At 57.7% G+C, this 9,123-nt stretch overlaps 1 long non-coding RNA gene across 1 annotated transcript; it reads right to left on the reverse strand.

Annotated features, from left to right (window-relative positions):
• Positions 1–333: 333 nt before the first annotated feature.
• LOC118547053 (uncharacterized) lies at positions 334–860 on the reverse strand. The gene is made up of 3 exons (XR_004922915.2): positions 709–860; positions 574–620; positions 334–439 (listed from the first exon to the last, which is right to left on the reverse strand). It is a non-coding gene; the product is annotated as an uncharacterized LOC118547053 (long non-coding RNA).
• Positions 861–9,123: the final 8,263 nt, after the last annotated feature.

Consider the following 9,123-nt stretch of genomic DNA (forward strand, 5'->3'; position numbering starts at 1 on the left):
CCCCGAGATGGTCCTCCCAGTGGCCGGTGTTCAGTGAGCACTTAACACCCAGCAGCCCTTAGTGCTGGCAAATACTCCTCAGGCCTTTGGGGTTTGGGAATATGAGCAGCACGGGTCCTGGTCAGTGGAAATAAGACCGCGTGCCCCACCCTGCACGTGGGGAAATTGAGGCCTGGAGGAGTCAAGGGACTTGTCGAAGGTCTGTTGGCATCCCTGGAACCAGAATGTGGTTTTCCAAATCTGTATCGGTTAGCAAGGCTAGGTTATGCTGCGGTAACAAAGGAGCTCCATATCAAAGTGTCTCAACACAACGAAAGTTTATTTTGTATCCAGCACAGTCTGCTGTGAGTCCAAGGGGTTCTCCAGGGCAGCTGCCCTCCAGGTGAAAGCCCAGGGTTCCAGGCTGCCTCTGTTTTGCGGTACCTCCATCTCCGGGTCACTGAGGCAGGGAAAACAGCATCATCCCATCACTTCCTCCCTCAATTCACTGGCCAGCACTGGCCGCATCGCTTCCCCCTCCACCAGGGTGGGAGGTCCCAAGGAGGAGGGAAATGGCTGTGGGTTACTACTCACCATCCTAGTGGGATGAAGGCCAGTGGGAGTTCATGCTCACAGGTAAACTGAGTCAAAGAGAAAAGGGTTTAAAGCTGGAATGATTCCTTCCCCAACCTGAGCCCCCAGCTCCCTTCTTGGAGCAACCACGCTTACCCTGTGGATTCTGTGAGTTTGCAAGCAGGGTGTGTACAGAGGTGCCCCTCTTGAAATACAAAGGAAGCCTTATTATTCTTTCTCACTCCTTGAAGAAGCCGGCAGGTGTTTGTCATGGCTTCTTGCTCTTGCATTGGGCAGCTCCTTCACATTTATATAATCAGTCTCCCTGGATGGGTGTCTAGGTGGTTTCTAAAGTTCTGCTATTATCAACAGTGATGCAATGGATTTCCTGTGCATCTTCCCTTGTCATCCATGTGAGCGTCTCTGTGATATAAGTTCTAAAAATGGAATCGCTAGGTCAAAGGGCAGGTGCATTGAACAATCTGACAACTCTCTGGCAGCAGGTGCTGCCTCCGGGGTCAGGAGGAGCTTTTAAGAATAGTGGCTAATGGAGCCCAGTGAGTTCCGGGGACCAGGCTGAGTTCTCTGTCCTGGGGAGGAGTTTCCAGATGGGCCACTGAGGAGGGGAAGCAGGAAGAGGGGAAGCCCTTTCCGTCTTGACTCTGTGATCCCAGTTCTAATACCGGTGCTCTGCCATGCCCATTTCACAGATAGCGACCACTGAGTTCTAGAGAAGTTGAATCACCTGCCCGCAGCTACCCAGGGAGCAGCATTTGAGCCACAGTCCCAGCCTGGGCTGAGTTCTCTTGGTTCCAAGATCCCAGCTCCACGCTGGCGACCTCCCGGATCCTTTCTTTACTGGCTCCTCTCAAAGACACTCATATCCCCCAAGAGCTTTCTCTTGGGAAGTTTCTGAAACTCATCTTCACTTCCTCAGGGACTCGCAGGGAGGGTTTAGTTCTACGGCTCCTCGGCTACAGACCCATCAGCCTGGTCCTTTCCCCTTCCTTGTTTTCTTATCCGCTTCATCTCTTTGCAAGAGGGAATGGCTACTTACAAGGTTCAGTCTTGTTGATTTTTAAATTCTCTTTCCTTTGGGGGCAACTTCCAAAGAGAGCTCCATCCCCTCCACACCCCGGGAGCAGGGGATTTCGGTCCCTCACCTTCCAGACAGCAAGAGGCTGACACCCAGCCCGCTCTGTGTCTTTCCCTTGTGGAAAGGCAAGGCGCTCTCTCTCTGCTTTGTTGTCCTGCCTCCCACTCCAGGCCCCAGCTGGGGCCTGGGTGGTCCTCCCTGGCAGGGTCTCTCTGGCAAGGGAGAGGGTGGGTCGCCCCCAGGCTGTTTCGGTCAGACCTCCCTCTTGGGAGGACCTTCACTCTAGGGACGAAGGCGCCGCAGCTAAGGACCCGGGCCTGGCCTTATTGCTCTGGGAGGAGCCCGGATTTGGGGCAGCATGGTGGTGGTGGCTCTGGAACCCAGTCCAATACAGATGGGATGGGGAGAGAGAGTAAGGAAAACAGGTGCAGGGAGACCTGAGCAGCCAAGCTCTGGGGCCTCTTGGAGGCACAAAGGGTCTGACACTTTGGCAACAACATCCACCGGGGAGTGGCAAATGCGGCTGTCACCCCCAGTGGGGACGCAGGTGCCCCTGGCTGAGGGGTGGGTATGTGGACGGTGTAGCAGTGCCCGCGGGAGAGGTGCTCTGCCCGGGACCACAGTTGTCTCATTAACGTCTGTGAGACCTTCCTGGGGCCCACAGAAACCCTTGGGGGCGGCTTGACAATGACCATGAGCAGGACACGGGTAAGAGCCAAGGGCACGCAGGGGTGACTCTGCTACCGCTTTAGGGGAGGGCCATCAGCGTCGGGGGCATGGGTTTTGGAGTCGGACAGATCCGGGTGACCTAGTTGAGCCTGGACGGGCTGTACGACCTGGAGCTCCAATTTCTCATCCACACCGGGCACAAGAGCCCCCACTTAGGTGGGCCCAGAGTAGGGACTGAACACAATGACTTTGTCCAATGTTCTGGGCCCTGCGAGTCCTCAGGGAGGCCTCCCAACATTGAAGTTAGAGTTGTGGTTTTGTCTGCTCACCCCTGGGGCGGTGGATTGGGGGGCGCTGAGTTACATCAGTGGGGGATCTTAGGAAGCCACGATTCTCTGTCCCAAAGGGCTCCTAGTTATTCACAATAGTGGGTTTTTACCCCCACTTTCCAGTCTCAACCTTGTGCTTTATTCCTTCTCAAAATAAATCTTACCCAAGTGATCACTACCCAACGAAGCAGGGGTCGGGGCTGAGAGCCCACTGACCTGGCTTTCTTTGCCCGCAGTCCCAATGCCCCCAAGGGTCTCTGAAAGGCTTGAAAACCACTGCTTTAGGCCAACAAGAGTGTCACTGGCCACAGAAGTAGAGTGGCCGATAGATTCCCAGAAGGGGGTCATTTTCCCAAAGCATTTCTCACTGTGCTTCTGTAAAAAGACCACAGAAGGCAGGGAAGTCTTTGGATGAGAGACGGGTGTTTCTGAGGATCGTATAGAGCCTGAGGTCACCGGGCTGGGACCGGCTGGGCAGCCCGGACTCCAAGGGTCCATCTCCTCTCCAGCAACACCGACATGGCCTAGAAAGTTCTCATGGGAAGCACAGGGGAGCTGGGTGAGGACACACCCCTCTGCCTTGCCAAAACCAGACCCAGCCAGAAGCCCCATCAGCTCACTTCCAGCTGCCTGACCTGCAGCAAGTCCTCGCTCTGAGCCTCAGCTTCCTCATCTGTAAAATGGGGCCCCAGATGAGAGGGGCATGGGGGGGCGGTGAGAGGAGCCGTGGGGCCCTGAGCAAGGCTCCTGGTAAATAACGGATCTTAGCACTTGTTAGTAGCAGTCGCAAGGGTGGTCCCAAATGAGGGCTGAAAGGAATCTAGAACCCTCACCCCAGAGGGGGAAAGGACTGGGCTAAGGTCAAACAGCAGGGTCAGAACTCAGGCCCCAAAGCCGAGGGCTCCGTGCCCTGAAGGGGAAGGCTAGTTGAGTGGCGGCCACCTTCTACCTACAGCATCGCATGGAAAGAAAGGATACAGATCCCCCGCAGAGGCTTGCCGGTGACTTCTGGGCTGGTCACAGGGGCAGGGGAGCTCTTTGGTGCGGACCACTCCCTGCCCCGAGAGAAGTTCCTGCTGCACTTTATTCTGGGCCACCAGGAGGCTACCTGGGGTGGAGGCAGGGACAGTCGGCATGGGTGAGCTAGATCAGGGAACAGTGCCACTGAGACACTGACCTAGGCACGGTGTATAGCAGGGAGTATGGGGAAGCCCCTCGTCCTTGCATGAGGGGAGGGAGGCATCACTGGCCCAGTTTCCAGATGAGGAAATTGAGGCACTCTGCTCAAGGCCACAGACAGGATATGGGCTGCATGCAGCGCACTACGACTGGAGACCCTGCCTATTTCCCCCCACCCCTGCCTGGTTTTTAGGAACTGGCATCACACCTTTATGACGAGTTCCCCATTCCTCATTTGTGCCTCATAAGCTGTGGGGATTTGTCAGAGGGGCCTTGAAATCTTCAGGACTCCCAAACAGATTTGAGAGTGGTTTTAGCCCTAGGGAACAGGAGGTCAGTCCCTGGCCCCATCTTACAGAGGGGGAAAGCGAGGCCCAGCCAGCTGAGGGACTTGTCGCGGTCCCTGGGGGCAGCAGTGTGGCCTCTGACTCCAGCCCAGGCCCTCCTGGGACAGCCGACCCCCTAGGCCCAACTCCCACCTTCTCCCCCAACTCCAGTGCCCCAGTCCTCTGGAGGAAGATTTCCGTGGTCCCGGTTGGGGGTGCCAGACTGCCAGTGACGAGTGTTTTTTTAATCCCAGCCCGGCTGACTTAGACGATTATTCTTATTTAAGGCAGGGACAAAATGCCAGAGCGTGGCAGCCGGTCACCTCCGGGCGGCGGCCCCTCCTCGCCTGCCTCCGGTGCCCAGCTCCAGCCTGGGCTGGAGCAGGAAAGGGGGGGGGGGGAGACGGGAAGCAGGGGGAGGAAAAGGGGGGGAGGCACGGAGAAGGAGGAGGAGGAGGAGGAGGATGGAGAAGGGGAGGACACGGAGAGGGTCGGAGGGGGTAGGAGAGGGAGGCGGGGAGCGGGGAGAGGGGGAATAGAACACGGAGTGGGGCGAAGAGGGAGTAGGAGGGCAGAAAGGGGCAGGAAGGAGAGGAGGGGGAGAGGGGGAGGAATAGCACAGAAAGGAACACCCCCCTTGGCAGCTCCCCAAGCAGATAGGAGGAGGGAGGGAGATACACAGATGAATAATTTACTACAGAAATGCAAAAAGAATTTAGAAACTCTCAATTTATAAATATTTATTTTCACAAGTTCGCCCCCTCCCGACGCTCTCCCCCCTTTCTGGTCCTGGTCTTTTCTTTTTTGGGGGGGCCTCCACCTCCCCCCATCTCCGCGCTGTCTCCGTCTCTCCCACGATCGCCCTCGCTGTCTCTGTCCGTGGCCCTGACTGTCTCTCCCAGTCTCGCCCTCTCGGCCTCTGCGACTGGGGTGGGGGCGGGGGTGTGCTTTCGCGGCTGCCTCTCTCCGTTCTCCACCTCCGTCCTTTGCTGCCTGAGTCTCCCCTGCCTGCGTGCGTCTCTAAGCCCTGTCTCTCGCTCTGTCTCTCCGTCTCTCGCTGTCTCTGGGTCGGTGGGTGTCTCTCCCGCTCCGGGAGCCCAGCCCCCGCCCCTCCCGGGGCAGGAGGCCGCGGGGTCGGGTGGAACCCTCGTGGGGAGGGGGCGAAACCCTTTGAAGGCTCCGAGGGGAGAGGTCGTTTCCCCGGCAACCGGCGGCCGATTGGCGGAGCCGCGACGGATTAACGAGCCGACTCCGGCGGGCGGGGGCGGGGAACGGCGGGAGCCACGCCCCGGGCACGCCCAAACCACGCCCCCTGCTCGGCTGCGGGGGCGCACCTGAGGTGGGATTTCGGAGACTCTTGCCGGGGCGATGGGGGCGAAAGGGGGTTTTTGGGAGTCCGGCCGGCAGGTAATCGGTCAATCAGTTAACCAATCAGTTAATCAGTCGGTGGGGCAGTCAGGTCCACAGAGCGGAAGTTAAGAGCTGGGGGTGTGGAATGAGGGGGAGCTGAGTTCTAATCCCGCCTGGGCCTCATCCTAGCGCTGCGTCCCTGAGCGAGTAGGTCCCTGCACGCCGCCTGCAGCGCTCGCCCTCGGGGCCGGTCACTGTCACCCCGTCTGTCCCTTTCATTCACAGATGGAAAAGGGAGGCCCTGAGACGGGAAGCTCCTGGAGGTCACAGAGGGACCTGGGAGGGTCACCTGCCATTTAACAAGCTCGACAAAATTTCCTTGCTTGGGCCTGCTTTCCGTGAGCGGGACCTGGACTAGAGGTGACCCCGCCCTTGCCAGCACCTGACTCAGCGCCCCACCCGAAGGGGTCCTGGGTTTGTGTTGTATCACCTGCTCCCTTTATCTCTCCTCTCCTCCGGGTGTGGGGAAACTGAGTCCCAGAGAAGCCAGCTGGATGGCGTGGTTGCCTAGACCGGGGAGTTGGATGCCAGACGCTCCTCCCCTTAAGCTGTTTCTGAGCCTGACACATCAGCTCCAGAGAGGTGGGGAGAGGGAAGCATGTTTGTTAATAATGGAGGAATCCTCAGGTAGCGTCCTCAGGGTCACCAGCGGGAAGGGGCTCTTTTTTTTTTTTATTTATTTTTTATTTTTTTAAAGATTTTATTTATTTATTCATGAGAGACAGAGAGAGAGAGGCAGAGGGAGAAGCAGACTTCCCGCGGAGCAGGGAGCCCGATGCGGGACTCGATCCCAGGACTCTGGGATCATGACCTGAGCCGAAGGCAGACGCTTAACCATCTGAGCCACCCAGGCGCCCGGGAAGGGGCTCTTGATACACACCCCCACTCCCTGCAACTTAAAACCAAGTGTGTTATTTAATATGTGAACTCCTGTTTCTTGGTGGGAGCACAAGCCTCTTCCAGGCACCAGCTCCTCTCTGCCCAGCGCCTCCCTCCTGAAGCTGGCTGGTGGGTGGACTGGAAGATGGTGAAGGGGCTGGAGGAACGCTCCCCCCAGGAAGGACAGGCGAGTCACCACCGAGGTGGCTCTGGATAATTGCAGCGGCCCCTTTAAGCCTCACTGCTGGGGCTGCTGCTGGGTCTGAAGCTGGCAGCTCTAATCCGGCAGCAGAACCCTTCCAAATCCCAGGGTCCTGGGGTTGCTCCAGTGGTGGGGACAGGCGTGGCCTGCAGAGCTCTCCCAGGGCTGGGGACAGCTGCAGAACCACCCCTCCCTGTCCCCAGGCCCCCCATACTGGGCAAATGCACCACACACACACACACCCCCACACCATTTTGTGCAACAAACACAGAAATTCATCCTGTCTCCCCCAACACTCCCACATGGACCACATTGTGTGTCTGAAGCCTGCAGGCCCCTAACCCGAGGCCTGGCCTGCCCACTCCGGCTGTTCTGCAGGAAGGATTTCTCCAGAACCCTGTGGCCCTCTTCAAAGGTTCTAGGCTCCTTGCCACATACCCTCAGAGCCCCCAGGACTCCCCAAGTGTGTTTAGAACCCGGACCGACCTAGAAACTGACCAGAAGGAAGGGTGAAAATGTGGTGGTGAGCGGTTGTCAGGTGTTGAAGGAGGGGAGTGGGTCTAGGTGCCCAATGTGGCCCAGGGTTCGCCATGCTTGAGCTCGTCCCTGGTGGAAATGTTCTCACTCCCATTTCCCAGATGGGGAAGGTGGGGCTGGGAGACGTAACACACCCAAGATTCCCTAGCTACCAAGAGGAGTGGCTGAGCTTTGAGTCCAATCTCTGGGGCCCAGGCTCCACGTACCTCACCAGCCTCAGGACTCCCATCGGTACAATGGGGGGGCTCCGGAGCACCTGCCCCTGGGGCTGACCTTCCGTGCTGGTCACTTTTATTACATTTGCAGGCTGGGCCATTTGAACACATCCCACCGTCTTTTCCCTAATGTTGGTTTGGGGTTTCCCCCAGGCCTTAGGGGGTTGCAGGACAGCTTACGTCTCTGACTGCCTCTATGGGAGAGAAGCGAGAGAAGAGCGAGGCGAGGAGGACCCTTGGTCAGGCTGTGCCTTCTCCAGTGAGTGGGTCCCACGGCATAGCCAGAGATTAGACTGTGGAGCAACTTGAATCCCAGGCGGCTCCAAGGGCAGGGAGGGCACAAGAGATTTTAGGGGAGTCAGAGAGGACCTGTCCCTGACACTCGGAGCTCCCCTTGTCAGACAAGGCACGGGGTCGGAAGCCGAAGCCTGGGATGCAGTTCCAGGGTGAGCTGTGTGACCTCGGGCAAGGCCCTCTCCCTCTCTGGACCTCAGTCAAAATAAGGGGGCTGTGTTCCCTATTTTCTGACGATCCTTCCAAGTAGAATAGTCGAGGATTCTCTGAGTCTTTTCATCCTCCACCAAACCTCTCTTGTAACTCAGTAACCTCATGAAGGCTGTGCCTGGGTGCAGTGGGCAGTGAGCCATGGGGGTAGAGGGGCCCCACTCTGGCGGGAGTGTGGGCCTGGTCTCGGGGGAGCCAGAGCACAATGACCCACCCCCAGCTCTAGACGCTGTGGCCAGGGAGGCCCGGAACAGCTAGTAATGGCCACCATTTATTCAGCACCATGTATTCTGCTCTAGCCCTGTTGCTGTTTATCCTGCGCAGAAGCCTCATGCAGTTGTTAGCAGTGTCATCCCCACTTTGCACGTGAGAAGCTGGGGACCATAGAGGCGGGCACCCATCCAAGTTTGTGCAGCGGGCAAGTGTGAGCCCCGGCAGATCCCAGGCTTGGGTTGATGCGGCTGCCTTGATGGCTATTAGAAAAGTCTTTAAAGTGGAGGCCTCTTAGGAGCTGACTCTAGAAGGATCTTCCCAAGTGGAAAAGGAGGCCGAGGACACTCCAGGTGGAGGGCATACGTACCCTGAACAGGGGCATGGTGAAGCATGGGAGCGCCTGAATGCCGTTAGGCCTGAAGGTCTGGTGTGGGGTGGCGGGCAGTGAGGATGGGGCGGACACCTCCTGTCCACCCAGAGGGGTCCTGCAGGACGCTATTCCAGTTATCGGCTGGGGTCCGCTGCTGTGTGACAAACCGCCCCCAACTCAGTGGCTTCTAACAGTAGTTCCTCCGTCTCTCTTGTGATGCTGGGGTGGACAGGGCTCAGCTGGGAGGTTCTTGCCTGGGGTCCCTCCTGCGGCTGCGTCAGATGGGGTCATCTGAAGGCTCCACTGGGCCGAGTGCCGAAGATGGCCTCATCTTGGGGTCTCCTCTACCCTTTTCAGCAGCCTGGACTGATTTCTTATGTCAAAGCTCAAGGTTCTGAGAAGCAGGAGGTGAAGCTGCCAGGCCAGTTAAGGAACTGCTCCTGTGTTGCTTTCTCCAGGCTCTATGGGCCTCATGACCCAGCCAGAGAGAAGGGAGGTCCCACCTCTCCATGATGGGAGTGCAGAGAATTTGTGGCCCTGTTAGACCTGCCCCAGATGCTAATACGTACTTCACAGAAAAAGTGGAGTTCCTGGCTAAATATGTTGTAGGAAAGGCTGGATTAAGCAAAGTCAAGTAGGGTT

Source organism: Halichoerus grypus, chromosome 14, assembly GCF_964656455.1.
Source record: "Halichoerus grypus chromosome 14, mHalGry1.hap1.1, whole genome shotgun sequence".
Taxonomy (NCBI): Eukaryota; Metazoa; Chordata; class Mammalia; order Carnivora; family Phocidae; genus Halichoerus; species Halichoerus grypus.